At 44.3% G+C, this 18,991-nt stretch overlaps 1 protein-coding gene across 4 annotated transcripts in view; it reads left to right on the forward strand.

The window, feature by feature from the left end:
• The window catches only part of RAB11FIP4 (RAB11 family interacting protein 4), a 111,755-nt gene that overhangs the window by 49,560 nt on the left and 43,204 nt on the right, over positions 1 to 18,991 (forward strand). Inside the window, exon 1 of one of the 4 annotated variants that reach the window (XM_023938740.2) lies at positions 13,892 to 14,159. The exons of 2 other annotated variants lie outside the window; for them this stretch is intronic. The gene's annotated coding sequence lies outside the window, so the exon portion shown is untranslated. Of the gene's footprint in view, positions 1 to 13,891; positions 14,160 to 18,991 lie in introns of those variants that run through there. One more of the 4 variants, XM_086857199.1, reaches the window with a different exon arrangement.

Raw genomic sequence — 18,991 nt, forward strand, 5'->3', positions numbered from 1 at the left:
TGGGGAAATTTCTGCTTCATTTATGGAAGACTGTGGGACAATCCACAATCGTCTTTATTCTTCGTGGAATATTTACAGTGATAAAGCTGTGAAATTGAAATATAGTTGGTTTTTAAAGTAAATAACATTGGTTTAAATTGGTTGTTTTCTTTTTATTTGTTTGTGGGTTTGGTTGTTGTTTTTTCAGAAGAAGAAATTTCTATTTGAACGTGTAAAAGCTGGTTGATAAAACCAAGATTCCAGGTTATTATGAAACTGTAAAGAGAAAGTCAGTTACAGAGAGAGGTTCTAGCTGATTAAACCAGCAAAATCCCTCATTGCACAAGCAAACAAAAAGGATCTGACTGCTTCTTTTCTGCCTTTTAACTTCTCTGATGAACCTGAGAGCAGTGTCATCTTTTGAAGGTAGCTTCTTTCATTTTTCAAAACAATAGCTGCACATATTGCTAGAAATTTACCCACTAAAATAAAAACATTCTTCCATGTGTGAAATCTTACAGGAGTAATTTCTGTCAGGCAGCTGCTGCTGTGCTGTGAGACAATGTTTCAGGGTTCAAATACATGATTTCAGTAGTCTCAAGAATTGCCACCAAAGTGACCCAGACAGTTCATGAAATTGCTCAATTCTTTTCCTGGTTATGAAAGCTCCAGGACACCTTTCCCACATCCTTCATCTCTCATGTCAGTCCCAGCTCTTGCCACATCCAAAGTCCCCACAAAACCATGTGGTCTTTGTCCTGCTCTCTCAGGACAAGTTTTCCTGAGAGGTGTGTCCCCCCAAGTTTTCCTGGCAGGGCTGTGACCTGGTCCTGCTGGGGGACACTGCCACAGCTGAGTGTCACAGAAGTGCCACAGAGGGACCATGGCAATATCCTGCATCAGAGGCAACAGAACAGTTTAAAATTAAACCATTTTACTCAGCTGGGCTCATAGAACTAAAATGAGATCTTGATTATCATGTCTGTTTTTAGAAACTGGAGAAGAATTAAAATGTGATTTTAATTTTTTTATTATTATTTTTTTTATTTTTACATGCTGCAGTGTAGAATGTCTTTGTCTGGGTGGAGGCAGGCTTTGCCAGCACTGTCACACATCTGGGCTCAGACAAGCAATTGGTAACTGAACAGGAAGAAAAAGTAGGCCAGCCTACAAGAGAGTATCTAGGAATTACTCCTGAGGGATTTGTGCTACACTGCCTCCAGCAGCTGAAATAACAGCATGAAATTGCGATTAAAAATTAAGAAGAGATATGGGCTATTTGACCTTCTTTCAGCCAGGGACACAGAGGCCCTGTCTAGGATGGGGATGCAGAGAAATGCAGCTTCTGTTGAGCGATTATGTGCCAGCAAGAGGCTGCTGAGGTTCATCCTAAGCTCAAGGGAAAAGGGAGATAATTTCTTTTCTTGCAGAACCTAAACCAGTTTCAGCACTGGTTAAAGTGGAATGAAACTCTCCTTGTTCCAACAGCTACAGATGAGAAATAGGAAAGCAACTGTCAATTGTTAGGTTTTCTGAGTCTACAGAAATCTAGGCAAGATTAATTAGGCCCCTGAGAGGCCTTGTTAATTAGGATTTAATTTGCCAGACTAGCTCTTTGGCTCACCTTTTTACCCAAGCTGTTACTGTAAACGCCCAGCTGACTCCAGCATCAGCTGGGGAAAAGGCCATGAGCCAGAGCAGCCTGTTTGGGTGGATGTGTACATCCCAGGCTTGTTTTGGAACTTGGTTATCATGAGCTGCTAGGAAGTGTAAGTTGGAATAAAAATATAACCATGGCAGCGTTGATACGGAGCTGACACAAATGCTGATGAGCAGTTTGGGCTGACAGTGTGAGTCTGGTGGCTCAGTCTGAACCAGCAGGGCTAGGAAGGGTTTGGAAGGAGAATACACAAAGTAGAAAAGGTGTATCAAAAAGGGTGATTCCTTGGAGTTTGTGGCAGCCTGTGTAAATAAGACTGTGATAACAAACTGCTTGACTTTGCAAGAGGTTTTGATTTGTCCTGAGCTGTGGAGCCTGAGAGTCAGTGAGGAGACAGCCCTGGTGGGAATCCTTCTCGTTTGTTACCTTTGGGCATCAGTCTCTGCTCACTCCACATGTACTCAGTGTGTGTTTGTACAGCACCACGTAGAGCCAAGCAGGATGGTGACTGGAGGAGAGAAAGATTGCAGGCTCTGCACCCTTTGATAGGTATAGCAAATACATAAATATGGAATACATACATCATAGAGTTTTGGCTACTGATTTGTATAGAATAGTGCAATACTTATGTAAATTGTCTTGGCCATGATAGAAATTTATTCATAGCACTCAACAAAGCCTGACCTCATTTAAAATGGAGGAAACTTCTCAGTTTACTTGACTGGCAGAGAGGATGTTTGTCTTGTTTTGGTGACAGCAACAGACAGAACCTTGCACATTTTTGTATATTCTCCACAAGAAGTTTCCTCAATCTGTAACCATTCTGCATGTATTACTGCCATATGCATGTTAAAAAAATTATTGGTGTTTGTTGCTTCAATGAGTTCTTAATTATTGTTTCCTTGAAGGCTAATGCCATTGGAGAACATTTTTGTGGGTAACTGGGGCACGTGTGTTTCATCAGGAGATGGATCATATGGTTACAATGCCCTAGGGCACAATCATGGAAAGGTCTAGTGTGTGGAAGGTGGGAACCTGTCCAGAATGCAGAGGGGTATTGAAGAACCATGAAGAACTGTTGGTCAGATTCTTATTACTGAAAATAATTGATATCTTATTGATAAAAATCAATTTGAGAACATGAGAGGAACAAGTTTGTGTTCCTGCTGAATTGGTTGGGGTTTTTTTTCCCACCTTGTAACCTTTTGAGATGGTTACGGCAGGAACTTTACTCATATATATCACTCCTTCCAGCTCTAACAGCTTCACCCTCAACAGGGTTCTTTTTTGGGTTTTCAGAGTTTCAGAATTTAAAATGGCTTGTCACTCCTCAGAATATTTCACAGAGTACTTATTATTGTGAAAAAGTGAAGAGGCCTGAATAATGAATGAAGTCCATATTTCCTTGCACCTCTGAGATCTGATTTTTATGGAAAACAGTAATACAGAGTATTTTATGAAACTAACAGATAAATATTGCCTTTCTCAGATATTTGTTTTCCTCTGAACTGTTCAGCACAAGGATCAACAACCATCCCACTATGAATCACTTTGCAGGGTTATCTGGCTGTGGGAGCTGCCACAGTTTTGTCACCTGGGAAGCTGTCAGTCAAGTGGCAAAATAAATCACCAGCTTTCTCTTTCCACTGTATTTTGAAACTGCACTTAAACGTTTCTGTTTGTCTCACTGCCAAGCCAATGGTGAGATATTATGGGGAATTATAAAAGGCAGTTTTGTGCAGTAAATTCAGAGTTCAACTGTGCTCTAGTACAATTCCTTGCCTGTAAAGAAACTCTGAGGAAGCCTTCTCAGGTTACTGCACCCTGACAAAAAACTGCCATTGGGAGAAATCCTGTGTCATGTTGTGGTTCTCAAATCAAAGGGGAAAGAGTTTGTGCTTAGGTATAGCAGAAGGTGCCCTGCCAAGAGTGACTGATACCCTGCTGGTTTACAAAGAAAAGTTTTAGCAGTGAAATGTACAGAATAACACTGCCCCGTGTGCTTCATGAGCAAAGGTCCTAGGGCTGGGGGAAGTCCTGGAGCACTTTTCTCTGCAGTTATTGAAGGTCACTGATTTTCCCCCATAAACAAAATCGTCAGATGTTTCCTGACTTAGAGCCAGGGCATTTCTTACTGTACTGCTGAGGGACATGCTTTTCCTCTAGCTTGTGTGTAGTGTTACTAGATCAAAAACCTTCACAGGAAGAGACAGTCTCTCTTGATTGTATTTTTATAGTGCCTGCCCTGTGCTCCTTTGCCTCTCTCCTGGGAGGACAGGATCACTTCACTTTAGAAGGAAGACATTGGAAAAGGAAGAAACCGAGAAACCAGCACTAGTAGGAGTATTTCAATATTTACTGAATGAAATCATCATATTGTGCATGGGCTCATCTTCTTATGCAATGTCTTCTTTCCTGTGAGGGAACTGATACCCAAGAGAGGAAGAAACCTCCTGAATAAGGTCCCAGGGGTTCAGACTGTGTTAGGACATCCCCTCTTACGTCTGTTAGCATGGCTCCCTGGGGCTGGCATGTGCAGGTCTGCTTGGGGAGGCTCCACATCCCACTTTCCAGGAGGCTGGGGCTGCCTTGGCCCTCCTGACGCCTCCACGAGAGCTCGTGGGTAACAAGAACCACATGGACCACACGCCTTTCTGCTTTCTGAGGCATTTCACCATCTGTAACCGCTTCTAGGATCACTCAGGGGGTCTCAGAGTTTCCCCCATGCTGCCTCACAGGACCTCTTTTCTCATGGCATCTGAACACTTCCATAGTGAACATGATTTATTAGAAGGGAGAGGTGAGTGTCAAGGGCAGGGATTTGTGTTTAAGAGTAGCTCAGTGTTTTTATTTGAACAGATTATGGAAATAGAATGTGAAAGGTAACTAGAAGTATTTTGCTCCCTGCTGAAAGGGTACACAAAAGTTATATTTAGCACAAGGAGGGCCCTTTCCATGACCTGTTCTCTACAGAACATGGGGCACTGCAGGCCCTTGGCTGGACTCACCCCAGATTCATGGGGTGTCTTGGTTTTCAGTGGATGCTTCCAGCCTGCACTGCAGGTCATGGTGCAGATGCTGGGTGAGAATCTTCTTCATTAGGTTCATGTCCCTCTAATATTGTGTATTCAGAAGTATCTGTGCAGCACCAGGCCATTGACAATACTGCTGATTACTTCACATCAGTATTTAATTAGGATGAGACACAGAATGAGCAAGTGGAGGTTTTACACTTGGGAAAGAAATTGATTTATGGAACAATCAGATTGTTAGCTTCATCAGGCTTTTCTTTAAAAAGCAAGAGAAGTATTCTTGTCACTTTGGGGTTGATTTAAATTGGGGAATTTGTGCAAAATTATTCTTCTCAGCCAGTGATTGCAGTGACCTAACAGTGAGGTGGAAGTGGATCACCTGTTGCATTCTGTACTGTACCTCAGGAGTGAGGAGCTCAAGCCTTCTACAAGTCTGGACAGCAATACCTCAGTGGCATCCCATTGACAGGCCTTGCCTGGCCCATAGCTGCTCAGTCACAGAGCTCTGTTCTTGCTATAGCAAGGAATTTCTGTCCTTCTCCAGTGTAGAATCACCTGGGAATTAAAACTGGTGTCATCTAAAGGCAGCTAGGGGAGGTACCTAGATGCTGCCCTTCCTCATGCCTTGTATAAACGCAAACATCACCCAAAAGGTGCAAATCAATCTGAAAGGTCTGGATGGTGCTAATATTGTCACCACCTTGCCCACCCTCATGAGCTTTACTGGGCAGCTGTACATTTCTGCTGAAGCTGGGAGTTTTCCCTGAGGCATCCTGAAATAAATGTGGTATGAATTGAGTGTGTCTTGCCTTCCACAGCAGATCTGCACCTGCTGTTCCCTGCTCCAGGCTCAGACCAGCATCACCCAGTCTGGCATCATCACACCCTGCTCTTGCCAGGCTGCCAACAGCCCATGTGCAAGGCCTTGCTGTCTGACACCAAATGTCTCCCAGTTCCTCTTTAGAGTCAAGCTGAATCAGAGGTTATGTTTTTCCTGGTATGTTTGTGTTTGTCTAAGAAACTTTGCTCTGGTGATATTTATAGTCTTAGAGCCTGTGAAGGGACCATAATAGAAACAAAAGGCTGCTTTCTGTCATTCTCTCAGGCTGCTGCAGCACTTGTTGCCTCAGAGTTCCTGTGAGGTAGGTTTGGCTGAGCTATAGCTGAGTTGCTTTTTCTTCCAATTTCTGTGGAAGGGAGTGTATTTCTGTGACCAGGATGGAGAAGTTGATACAAATACTTGGCTAATGAACATTTGTCAGCTTAGAAAAATGAATTCTAACTTCCCTGTTAATGAAAAGTGTATTTGGAGGGACTCTAAACATACGACCAGGAGAGAAAATGGCTGAATTCATTTTCCTATTGCTACAAACCTCCCGTGATTTCTGGGAAGGGCAGCTGAACCATGCCCTCCATATACCGTGCTGTCCTCCCTATCAGTATAAAAAGGATAAAAATATAAGCTCTGACTGCCTGGATGGCAAGTTGGCTGGCAGGGCATACCCACCTCACCATAATTGCCAGCTCTGCTGGCAGAGCCCCCTCCTCTTATCTCTTGTCCAACTCCAAAGATCTGTCATGGAACTAACATGTCCTGCCCCAAGTCTAAGAAAAACAGCCACATCCCTCAGCAAACAACTCCAAAAGGGCTTGACAATTAAATAATTGCCTCTGCTGCCTGGCTTTTAAGAAATGAAGTGAAACTTAAATGGGAGTTCTGCAAAGTTTGATGGTCCTTCCACTTGGCTGCCATCATTCATGGTGGGCGTTCAAGCTCCCAGCCTAATGGGGATTTGTGAGAAGGCATCAACTCAGAAAAAGTGTCAACAGCACCACGGGTCACACAAGGACATATTATTATGCACCTTTGAAAACACAGCCAGACTTCACATCTCAGCCCAGCACGCAGCAATCATTAGTCACCCTGCATAATCCCCTTGACCTATTTTATTTTTTTTTTCCTTTCACAGTGGTCACATTTGAAAATATTGTCTAGAGCTGGTTGGGCCCACACAAGGTTGTTAATTAGGAGCTGTCTAGCTAAGGGGTGACACAGAGGCAAAGTTCAGCACAGTGTACTCAGCACCCTGGGTGCAATGCTGAGGGTTCCCAGGGAGGTGGTGGCTGGGAGGCCTCTTGTCACCAGTATGTGCAGGGATGTTATTCCTGATGCTTCTGGAGGGGCTGGTTCTGAAGCACCTGCTGGAATTAAGGATTTGCCAGGAGCTGGCCCAGCAGGAAAGTTGGAATGTGAGAAGTGCTAATGACATTTACTTACCAGAGTGGGAAGACCCCAGCTGGCACAATGGACCAGCCAGGGAAAACTGCCCACACACCTCCATCCCAGAGAGCTGGGTGGGCATGGCCTGTCATTAGGGGGTTTTAAAGGGGTTGCCATCCTTGTTTCCCCCTAAGGCTGGTGCCAAAGCTGTGGGAAGCAGCACAATTCCCAGTGCTCTGGGGCTATCACTATCATCTCACAGCAGCTGCTTTCCCTTATCCTGCAGGGACAAGTGTGGGGTGGCTCTGCACGGGTGGAGAGATGTGGAAATGATCTGCAAGCTTGGTACAGAAGCTTGTAGCTTCTGAGAGATTTATTCCACATACCATACATCAGTTAAATTCCTGGAGGCTGAGGCCAGAGTTATGTAGATGAAGGAATTAGCATAAAAACTATTTACAATACTTATTCCATTATTATAGTATCAAAGTGCTTCACAGGCTCTAATGAATTCCTGTTTTAGCTTCTCTGGGAGCTAGAAAATTGTTATTCATCCAAGTCTGAAGATAAATTGAGCTGTTCAGAGATAAGGCCCAGGTTGGTGGCAGAGTCATATTGGTTTCCAGATAAGCCAGGTGGCTGCATACCACTGAGGTCACAGAAGATGTCCATCATCGAGTGGGAACAGGTACCTGGGTCTCAGCTGGTGCCCGGTCTGCTGGGCCAGTTTTTCTATCTGACCACCTATAACAGCAGTACTTCTGTGCATGTAGGTGGAATTTGATACTGAATTTCAAAGGCTAATAATTTTCCAGAGTGCTTTTCCTTGTTCCTCTGTCTGCAGAGCCTGCCCAAATGAAAGGCAGAGTAAAGCAGGGCTCCCTTGCTTCAGCCAGGGAAAGGATCAAAGCTCTGGATGGTGCTGAAGGCACATGCCTGTCTTGCTTACCTGCATTAGTTTATGAAGCTGCTGCTCTAGGGAGATTGGCAGGTGTCAAATCTACTTTATAAACTGCACAAGGGTGGCATTATAAGTTTGCTTCACCCTTCTACAAAAGGCATGTTCAGGCTGTGTTTTTCTAGAAGCAGCCAGTTTTGGAAATCTTTCTTCTCCCTATCACATCAGCCTTCCTGCCCTTCCCTGGTGTCTCAGGAGCCACAAGTGCATGTGCTGTTTATCCTCCAATCCCTACAGGTATTTATAAAATTTACAAGGCTGAAAAAAATTTGTAATGCTAAAATTTGGAGTTGATGGTCTTGAGGCATGGTACCTGCACTGCCAAACAGAGGTGGTCAGAAACTGCTTCTCTCCTGCTGGGAGGTTGCACTCTTGATGTCAGGAGTGGTGCACTGAGTGTATTTGAGGGATGGTGCAGGTGTGTTTGTGAAGCTGTTTCCCTGTTGGTTTCTGACCTACCATGACTGGACTGAGCTGTGTCAGTCCATCCTGCATATTCCTACCATCATTAAAGCCCAGAGTACTGAGTGCTACTGTCTGTGCCCTTTTGCTGTTCATTTAGGGATTTAGGGCAGAAGTGCTTTATGTTGCCATTGTCACCTTGTAAGGAGCAGAGAACAAATGCAGTGTATTTCCTAGATCCAGGATAATCATGTCTTGACAGCATACTAATTAATCATCTCACAATCAGGTAATTCTTTCCCATGTAGCTGTCTAATTTCTGTTTAGTAGCCCAGACTTCAGTGTGCAAATAACTAATATTTTCAAGCAGGGATTTCAAGGAGAGGAGCTCAGTAGGCCATGACTCCTACTGGTGTAACTCCTCCATTTTCTTTGAATTACTCCTGGGATAAATTTGTTCTGTCAAATGTTTTAGTCTACTGAACCAGCGAGCAGCCCTAATTTTTGCCATATTGGCCACAAGAAAAGAGTGTGCCCAGCTCCACTGCTCAGTGCAATGGGCTGAGCTGCTGTCCTGTGGCTGATAATGTGCTCAGAGTACATCCATATGTTGGCTCCCCAGGAGCTCTTCCTAACCTAGCAGATTATAAGATAATGACCTTGAACCATACTTTGGGGATCAATATACAGGATGCTCTTAAAAGATGGGGTTGTATGTTAGAGTGTGCTGAATGTCTCCATGGTAGAGATTTACTTGTAAGCCAGGGAAAACAGCAAAGATAAAAATTGCAGTTGCTTAACATGTATACCTTGAAATTGCTTTTCTCCTCTGCCTCTAGCTCATTCCTTTCTGGTTTAGTTGGGTTTCCCAATGTTTGTGATGGGTCTTGACTGTGTGTGTGCATGCATGAATCCATGATTCTATCCAGTCAAAAATTTAAACTCATTCAAAAAATTTAACCACACTTGGAAGAGCAGCAGAAACTTTACAATATTAATCTTTTGTGTTTCATAAAAATAGACTTTTTTATGGGTTTCCTTAAAGCAAGACAGAACTTGCTTCATCCATGGGACTTTACCAGTGTAAAAACGATTCCATACTTCAGCACTATTCCCAATGTGAAAGAAGTCAGTGAAAGCTGATACAAGGCAGTTTCCCACTTGCACTTTTCCCACTGCCTCTTGGGCTGGAAACATTACTTAGTTGCATGTGATTTGGGTTGTTACTAGCTATATCCCATAATATCTGTGTCAATGCTGTAAAACTAATCCCTAAGACATCAGTGTCCAGCTCCAACAGCATATGTACACCTACCTTGATGTTTGCTATGGACCCACTGATAATTTAATTTCTCCCTTTTTTTCAAAGCTATGTGACCCTAACAAAGAGGTGACTTCATATCTTGGTGTCAGGTTTGCCCCAGACATATTGCAGCAATTTTCTCATGTTTTTTTATTGCTCAGTTGTAGACAACTGCCTCTGTATTTGCTGCATGATTACGCCTTCAGTGTCCAGATCATCAGACCTTTGCTCAAACGAGCCTGAGAATGGCCTTGCAAACATTCTGAGAAGCTGGAGTGTGTTTGATTTTCCTTGGCTTATTTGCTTTCCATTATCTGCCTTCATGGTGATAAAAACTGCTGCTGTCAGGCTCAGGAGTGCTCCGGCTTTGCTGTGTGGAACATACAAAAGGAGGAATGATGTGCAGGCTCTGCTCCCAAAAGCTGCCTCGTGGAGCCTCTCCCCAGAGGAGCCAAGAGGAGGGAAATGTCGACCCCATAAATAGCAGAGACTCTCCAAGAACGTGTGCTGAAATAAAAGCAGCTAAAAATAGTCTCTAAGACTAAATGTGAATCATCTGGAGAGCAACACGCAAAATTTTCTGCAGGAAAAAATTTCAGGAAAATCCTGAAAGGAGGAAGCCATAGTTTCAGAAGCAATTGTGCAAGCTGGAAGCAAATAAAGTTTTCCTATGCAAAACTGCAACTTCCAACATGTGCTCTTGGAGAGAGCTCACACCCTGCCCTGGGTCTGCCTTCTCCAGTCATGCTGGGGCTCAGTCTCGTTCTTACTGGTGTAGGTTTTGGTTAAGCCTCCCAAGGGATGGGATTTTTTTATTCAGATTTTGATCCTAAAGATCCAGAACTCCAGCAAGTGGAATCAGGCTTTGTTAAAACAGCCGGCGCACAGAATTGCTTTCTCCTCCAGGAATTTGCAGGTGCCAGAAACATGGGAAGGTGGAAAAACTTCTTGAAAAATAGTAGGTTTGGTTGCACCCCTTCTTCCAGTGCAAATGCTTGTGTCCACTGACTTCCCCCAGCCATTCATCCGTCCCTCTTTGCAGCTGTAATCTGCTGCTGGGGTTTACCAGAGCTATTTCCAATACAACACGTTTAATTCCAAATTGAAAAGTCTTTGTGCGCCGAAGCCTCGTGTCATGTGCTGAATATCTCAGATGCAGAGAGGGATCAAGGTGGCTTCTTAGTTACCAGTAGTTAACACAACCCATTGTGGTTGATTTAATTGCCATTTATCTGTGTCTTTGTGTGCCCTGCTCGGAAGGAAGGCGAACTGGGAATAAATAGGGGATAAATAGCCGTGGTTTTGCTGTGGCACCGGGCGAAGCCTCAGCTATAGTGCAGCCCTAGTGTGCTGTGACAGGCATTGAGGAGCAGCTGAAGCCTTTCTGCCGGACAATGCTGGGCCACAAAAGCAGCATTAGGGCCAGCAGCCCCGGGCAGGGGGGAGAAGCTGATGGCAGAGGGATCCCCGGCTCTGCAGAGCAGCTGGGCACGGCCAGGAGCGGGCACTGGGCTGGCACAGCCCATCCTGGCCAGGCACTCCTCACCCTGCTCCTCCTGGGGCTCCCTCTGCCTCTTGCAGCTTCTCAGTCTGCCTCATGCTGGATGTGCCAAATTCAGTGTTAAAGCTCTTCTCTCTTAAAGCTGAAATGTCCAGAAAATGCTGATTCTGACAACATTTTGGCTCAGAAAAAAAGGAAATTATTTGTGAATGTCGGAGTTGCTCATTTTTATGTCTTTCAAGAGTAGAAGTTTAAGCTTTTCATTTTGACTTGATTTTTATTTGTTTAATCTTTAAGAACACTTCAAGAAACTGATTGGCACCCGTCTTTACAAAATTCTTCCAGCGAGAACTTTCACATTTTCCTTTAATTCTTTTCCGGAGTATCAAAATTTCTCTTTAAAACCCCTATTTTCAGCCTGAGGCTTGTGAAAGACAGGGCAGCTACCCAGCAAAGCAATCTAGAAATATAATGGGAACGATATTTCATGAGAAATTGTTCTTTTCCATTCAGGAGAAGAATGACTTAGGCGTACTGCTTTTCTACTAGCTGTTAGCAATGCATTTCGTTTTTCCTGACGTGTTTAGAAGAATGCGACAGGAGCCCCGAGGCATCTTCTAACAAAGAAACGTATCACTTGGAGGTTTTACAGGGAGCTGAGGCTTTTTCTGGGTTACACACGTCAAAGTGAAGTGATGGGTGTAGCTTCCATTACCCCACCAGAAAGGAAACAGAAGGAAACAGGCTGATAAAACCTTAGCTTTATTAAGCAAATATTCCTATGTAAGGTCAAGACATTGCTGCCTGCTGAATTTATTCCAGACTTAAGGCCAGCTTTTTAAAAAGCTTTAAGTGTGAACAGATAAGGAGTTAATTTACCTTTTCAGAATTAGACCTTCTTAGACCTTCTGAAAAATTCATGGAAATTGTGAATGGGAGAGATACATTTTTAAACATGCTTGGTTTATTTAAGTGTAATATTTGCCAGTCTTTGCTGTGCATTGTGGAGCCCTTCCTTCTCAGTTCACATGCCAGGACATCCTAACTCTGCTGGAGAACTGTCTTCACCCTCTGCCCTGTAATCCTTGGCTCTGTATTCCTAAATTTTATGGACGTCAGGCCCAATTGTGCAGTGATTTGACCTAGAAACTGAGCCTTGCCTGCTTGAGAGTGATGTGCCTTCAGCATCTGTGTGTAAAGAGCATGATCTGTCTCAGGTGCCTTGGTCCCTGGGGTGTCCAAAACTAGTTCTGTTAACAGATGATCATCTTTTTGGCAGAACTATTCACACTTAATCTCTTTTGGGCTGAGTGATGAAGCTGGTTGGAGCAGAACACTCGAGGGCTCAATGCAAATGCAGTGCCAGGGGCTGGCAGAAGAGCAGTTTATTCTTCTTCCAGAATGTGTCTGGAAGTACAGTGAAGTGTAAAAACTCAGATGCAAAACCAGAGTTGCCTTCCCGAGGTACTTTCTTCACCTCATTGTCTCCTTTTGCTTCCCACTCTCCTTTACAACCCTATTATTTGAAATCAGGAACTGAGGCTCTGCTGGGAGGGGACATTTAACTCGTTTACTCCAGCCATACTACACGTGGTCTTGTACAAGGAGTTCATTTTAAGTTACACACCCATAATGGTAACTGTAGGAGGAAAGAAGAGGATTAAAGTATACCCTCCCTCAAAACTTAAATACTGGGAATGTTTGATCCTTCCCACTTTGAGCAACTCCTATCAGCAAAATTCAGCATTCATGAATTTCCATTGTTGCAGAAGTCTGAATTTTAGAAGTTGGTCTAGTTTATGATCAAGTGATAGAAAAGGGCAGGAAGTGTGTTTTCTATACCATTAAAAATTGAAAGATACTGAACAATGCTGCCTGCTCTAACTCAAGAAGTAATTTTCAGAACTGATTGTGAGCAATAGGGAAAAAAGAAAAAACATGTCAGATCAGTCATACTGATAATTTTAAAATGCTTTGATCTGACTTCCATAATGTAAACATTCTTCTTGTAATCGACTTACCTGTAGAAACACAAATTAATGTTGAACAAAGAAGCTGGAAGCATTTAGGATCAGCTGTAACACTGGAAAATGGGATTCTTAAATATCCGTTCACCTCTTCTGGTCTTGCACAGCTTCCATGAACTTTGTGAACCTTTTCCATCTTAACCACCACTAAGATATGGAATAGCCATTTACACAATTAATACATGTGGGACAACAAGTTCAAAGGGGTGAGAGCCCAAAATGGCACCTGTAATACTGATCTGACAGGTGGCAGAGAGGCTATATTTTTTCAGACAGACAAGTTTGGCTTCTGCTGCACTTGACACTTCTGTTTTCCTCTTATTTATTTCTTGCTCTCTGAAACTTCACACATCTTGTATTTTGGACTGTGATACCTTTGAAAATAACCTTAGCACAATGAGAGTCGACTGTCCAGGACCCGTTGCCACATTGCAAAAGTTTAATTGTGTGTTGCTGCAGCAGTTGATTTCATGAATTCTGTGTGTTCCCATCAAGAATCATTCACTTGCAGATCTTGAAATTTTGGCATAGCAGATTCTTACAGTTGTTCAGAAATAATTGATTCCACTGCAGATTTCAGCATCAAACCTGCAGGCAGACTTCAGTCCTGCCATTGTTTCTGTGATCGCGGAGCAGCTCAAAGCAGGGGGGTGCAGCAGAAAGTTTATTTACTTTTAAAAAACCTAACATTGTTTTTAACATCAATTACAGTTCCAGATAGAAAATATTTCCTTAATAAGCAATATTTCAAACTGATGAGAGCACTCAATGGAAGTTTATCTTTACCTGAACCAAAGGAAACGATGCTGTCCGCAGCCCTGTGTGATGCTCGTGGCCGTGCTGAAAGGAGCATTTGATTAAGAATTCCTTGGCCAGGGCGAGATCTGGAAGCTTTGGAGTCTGCCCCGGGTGTCTTGGCAACCATACACAGTTGAGAGCCCACATCAGCACAGACACAGAGCGTGTCCCAGGTCTGGCTTCACATCTCTCTTGTGCAAGGCAAGAAAACTTTGCTGCTGCTGAGTCGGGCTTTAGAGACGCTGCAGTCCCCGTAGAGACTTCCACAGTCACTCTCAGTAAGTACAATTTTAAATTAAGGAATGTTTTCTTCCCTCTGAAGTCATCTTTGTTAAGCGTGCTGTAATCCAGGGATGTAAATCAGTCTAAAACTCGCAGTTAAAACATACAGAAGGCTGCTTTCAATTAACGCAAAGCTGCTTTAACCAGCCATTAACTGAGTGGTGTGGGACCGAAGGAGCTGAGTCTTAGAAAACCTTAGAGATCGGGAAAGCAGAGCCTGACCCTTACCCCTTTGTCAGCTTGTTCTTTTCAGGGTGAGCCCGTGGCATTGTGTGTGCAGTGGTACCTACAGCAGAGCAGGAACAGCCCTGCGGGCTCTGCACATCTCCCCCTGCACGGCTGATGCAACAGGAGCCCTGCAAGCGCACAGGGAGCCATTCCCTCTCCCTGGCCACTGAAGGCAGAGGCTGTGATGAAGCGGGCTTGAAGAGAAAAACTGAGCTGAGCTGTTCCCTGTTTTCTAAGGTGTTTATTTTCTTAGGCAGAACTGAAATGTACTGTGAGGTTTTGTTCCCACTGAGCTATTCTGCTTTCTGAAGTGTTTGTGTTTGCTTTTAGTGGAGTAAGAAGTGGTTGTGGAAAACCTGGAGATTCATCTCAAATCAGAGGAGAGGATATATGATTATGGTTGTATGGCTGGTTTAGGATAGGGGTGTCTTCATCCATCTCTAGCCTCTTTCACAGCCTCAGTGTGGCCTCAGGGAAGGAGCTGATCTCCCTGAGCACTAAAAGTGAGCCCACACAGAGCCTTTCTGCCTGGCATGTGATGTGCCTGCGTGGGTGCACTGGGGTGGGTGGGCATGACTGGCTGCCTCGTTGTTCATGGCAACCTCTCCCCGCGCCTTTGATGCAAACAGCGGTCGCTGCAGGGATGTCTGCACTCGTGGTTGAAGCGTTTTGGGGCAGAGGTGTGCACAGACAGTGGCACATCCTGTGAAGAAGCACGTTGCTATGAGGTACGTGTTGGGGTAGAGCTGTGGGACTCACAGGAACAGCAGAGGGCTGGGCTGGCCCAGCTCCCTGCAGTGGTACCTGTGCTGCTCTAGGGAAAGGCCAGGCCAGTGCCACAGCTCCTCATGTGCAGTTCTGTCCCAGCTCAGCTGCCTAAAGCTGTGTCCTGATGAGCACAGCTCCCATCGGTGCTGGGTGGTGACTCAGGCTGCTGCCAGGGAGCTGAGTGTGTCTGTTTGTCCTTCAGCCAGGGACAGGGACCCTCTGTGCCACCCGGCCTCAAACAGCAGCCCTTGGCAGCAGCTCCTGGTGTGGGGATGAAGCAGATTAGTCACAGAGTACAGTAAGTGAAGGATTCAGATCTGATCCCTTGGGAATAGTGAATGTTGTAGTGAGAGGAAGGGAAGTCACGACTCAATTTATCGATGCTTTTTGATCAGGCAGTTGTACAAATGCTTTCTGTGGGGGCACTGTGAGTTTAAAGGAACTTAGTTCAAAGACTTCACACATCTGATGCTCAGGCCAAATCCCTGTAGCTTTGGCTCCCTGTTGGACTGAACATGTAGTTCAAGTGCAGGCTGTCGTACTTGACTGGCAGCCAGATGAGGCTGCTGCTCCTCATCAGCTCTCCTTGGCCCAGAACTGCTCACAGCAGTGTGTGTGGGAAGCCAGCTGTGACAGAGCTGGGAACCTCTTGGGCTGACAGGTGACAAGGATCTGGCTGGCCCCACTCTTCTCCTCTTCCATTATCACACGGGAGACAGCAGAACCTTGCCATTTAAATCAGCAGAGCTCACTGAAGACAGCACTGGGACTGTGCACCCTCATTAAGACTCTGGCTGGGGTTGTTTCAGAAAGGATCTGACAGCCCTGTGCTCCCTTGGGCAGAAGGTGGCTCAAGTGGTGCGTGGTGAACTCCTTGGGTGTAGTCTGTCATTGATGAGATGATTTGGGTTTTTCTCCTGCCTTGGAAAAGGCCGTGTGCTCCACAGCAGTATCCATATGGATATTTCTGATTAGTCCCCTGCAGCCTCGTGTGATGGCCCCAAGGGTTTAGTGTAGCTATGGCATTGCTGAGCCTGTTTCTGCAGAGAACTGCTTTGTGTCATCCAAGTAACCTGTGCACATGAACTGTGCTCTGTCTGGCTCACAGGTGCCAGTTTGCCTCTGAATTGTGCTTCTGCCACAGCTGATGGAGAAACACTGTGGGAAAGATGCAGAATAGATCACATCCTTATCATGTGGCCCAGTTCACTGTAATGCTTGTTTCCTACAAGGCTGCTGAGGGGTTTCTAACCCATTTTTTTCCCCTTGGAGAAAAACGTGTTATTTTAGTAGCAGAAACCAGCATGGATATTAGTTAATCCCAAATCCCAACATACTGGGGTGTTTCCTGTCTGTTTCCCTCATTCATCTCAGTGTATAAAATGTGCTCCATGAGAAGACTTTCCATGAGCATGGGGCAAGTCTCCTTTCATCTGTGCCTCCCTTCTCCCTCATGGAGTGTTTGTGTGTGTTAAATAAAATGTCAGGGTTGGTCAGCTCCTGCCTGTACTCATCTACTGAGTATTAAGGACTCTGTCTCTCTTGCCTTAATCTTCCCCCTGCTTGCTTTCTGTTCCTTCCTCTATTCTTCAGTAACAGTGCCACCTAATTAGGTCATGGATTGTTTCATACTCAGAACCTTTCAGGAGGTTTTCCAGTAGCTGTGGGTTTTGTTACTCAAGGCACTGGTTTTGCTTTCCCAGCTTTCCTGCTTTGTGCCTCTACTAACTGCTCCCAACACTGAAATATTTCTCATTCACATGGCTGCGGCAGTAAAAGCCATGTTAGTTCCATAACAAGCTGCTACTGACTCCTCAGGGAGCTCCCAAAGAAACATTTTACTCTGAGATAAATCTGCTTTTCTGCATTCCCTACTGTTTTATTAATAAGGATATTTTCCTGAGAAGGAGATTCTCACATAAAGCTGCCTGCAGCTTTAGTGGCTGCTCCTCCCTGGAGCCCAGATAATGCCTCCTGCTTGCTCAAGGTGTTGGGATCTCCATCTGGGTAACAACACACACGTTGCTGCTTTCAGGGCAAGCAGGGGTCAGCAGTGTGTCGAGACATATCTGGGAGTGTGGCCTTTAGCTCCTATGAAACAGATCTAATCCAAGGCGTTGTTGGCCCCAAATGTTATATCCAGATTCAAAGACTCATTTACCAAGAGCTGTTATTTTTCTCCCCAAACAAAGTTCAGTTAAGCCTTAAGGAGTAATTCCAAAGGATGTGCTGGTCAGTATAATCAAGAGTAGCAGAATTTGATTTTTTTATATCTGTAACCAAAATCTAGGAAACACTCGATACATCCAAAGCAATCTGCAGCCAGAAGTCTGTGACAGGATGAGCTGGGACCAGATGCAGCCCTTAAATACCTTAGTGGGTATTTGTACAGATTGCTGTCTCCTTCCTCAAAATATAGTATCTTTTTTATCCTGTTCTCTAATCCTAACTTTTAAAGCAATTTAATACATGGTCCTAAATTATGGTTGTGAATTATGGTATCCTCAAATATTCTTAATAGCTGTATAAACATAGAAAAAAACCCTCAAACCAAAACAGATGAAAGAAGGTCTGATAATTCAGAAGGATTGAAAAGATTTCTACTTTTCTTCTGAGTTAATTGAGAGCAAAGGCTGTTGCCCCTTTACTGCACAAATTTCAATTAGGCTGACAGCAGAGCTGGTCACAGAAGGCTGAATCTGGCCTGTAACAATTTGTCAAGGAAAATCTTTCCTGTTTCAATCATTGAACCTTATTAAATCAATTTCATAGAATATTTAGTCATTGCCTTCATTCATGCCCAGCTAAAGATTTTTATAGCAAGCAGTGACAAAGCCAGAGTTTGCATGCTGGAAATAACAAGACTGGCTTTGCCTGGTCACATGCAGCCTAAGAGACTGTCCAGAAATTTTCATCCTGTTGTCTGCTGGATAACAAGAGGGGCAGGAGGTGCTTCCAGCTCCTTCTCCAAGCAAGGTACCAGTGCATCCAGGTGGGATGGTGGTTTCCAAGTTATTAGCCTGAGTAAATATTTCACTCAGGATGTTCTGTAACACTTTTCAAAGTGAGGATCACATATGGCTGTGGAGGGACAACCTTGGTTGGCCTTTTTCCTGTGACATTTTTTGACATTGCTTGCTAAATGTGGCTTAGCAAAAGAGTGGAAACATGCTGAAAGATGGGAGTTGGATGAGGAAGACAAGAAAACTACATATAAAGTAAAGAAAGTAAGAACTGGAGGACAGCTTTCAGGGCAGTTAGGATGTCCCAGATCTGAGCAGCACTCCTGTCTCCAGAAATCTTGTAGGTTATTCAGTAAACTTTCTGGACTAGTAGATAACATCTCCTTTGCAGTGCATTTCTGCTCAAATTTGTATTCACGGTTTGTTGTGTCACCTCTGATTTCTTTTGAGATTCACTTCTCATTCCTTAATCACCTCAAGCACTTAAACCCAGTGGGAATTTGGAGTAAGTCAAGAGTTTTGAGCTCGATCTCTCCTGCTGTCTGAAGCTGAAATGAGACAGCCTCAAGAGCTCCTTGAGATACCCTTTTCAAGCAGGATGTCCTATCAGGTTTACATGGAAATTACAACTGCCTTGATAATTTATTTTCTTTTCTTCATCTCCCTGTCCCAACACGTGAGAAATCAGGGATTCAGGCTGACCTCCTGGAGGAAAAGCATGCTGCCAGGAAGTAGATCTCAGGTCTTTATAGAAGGAAGTGTCACATTACCAGCTGATTAAGCCCGTCTGGCCGATCCTGAAGCACAAAGCATTGAGGCAGAAGCAGTAATCCAATAACTGTCCTGAGAGGAGCCTGTGTAGCCTTTGG

Source organism: Cyanistes caeruleus, chromosome 19 (assembly GCF_971803275.1).
Source record: "Cyanistes caeruleus chromosome 19, bCyaCae1.hap1.1, whole genome shotgun sequence".
Taxonomy (NCBI): Eukaryota; Metazoa; Chordata; class Aves; order Passeriformes; family Paridae; genus Cyanistes; species Cyanistes caeruleus.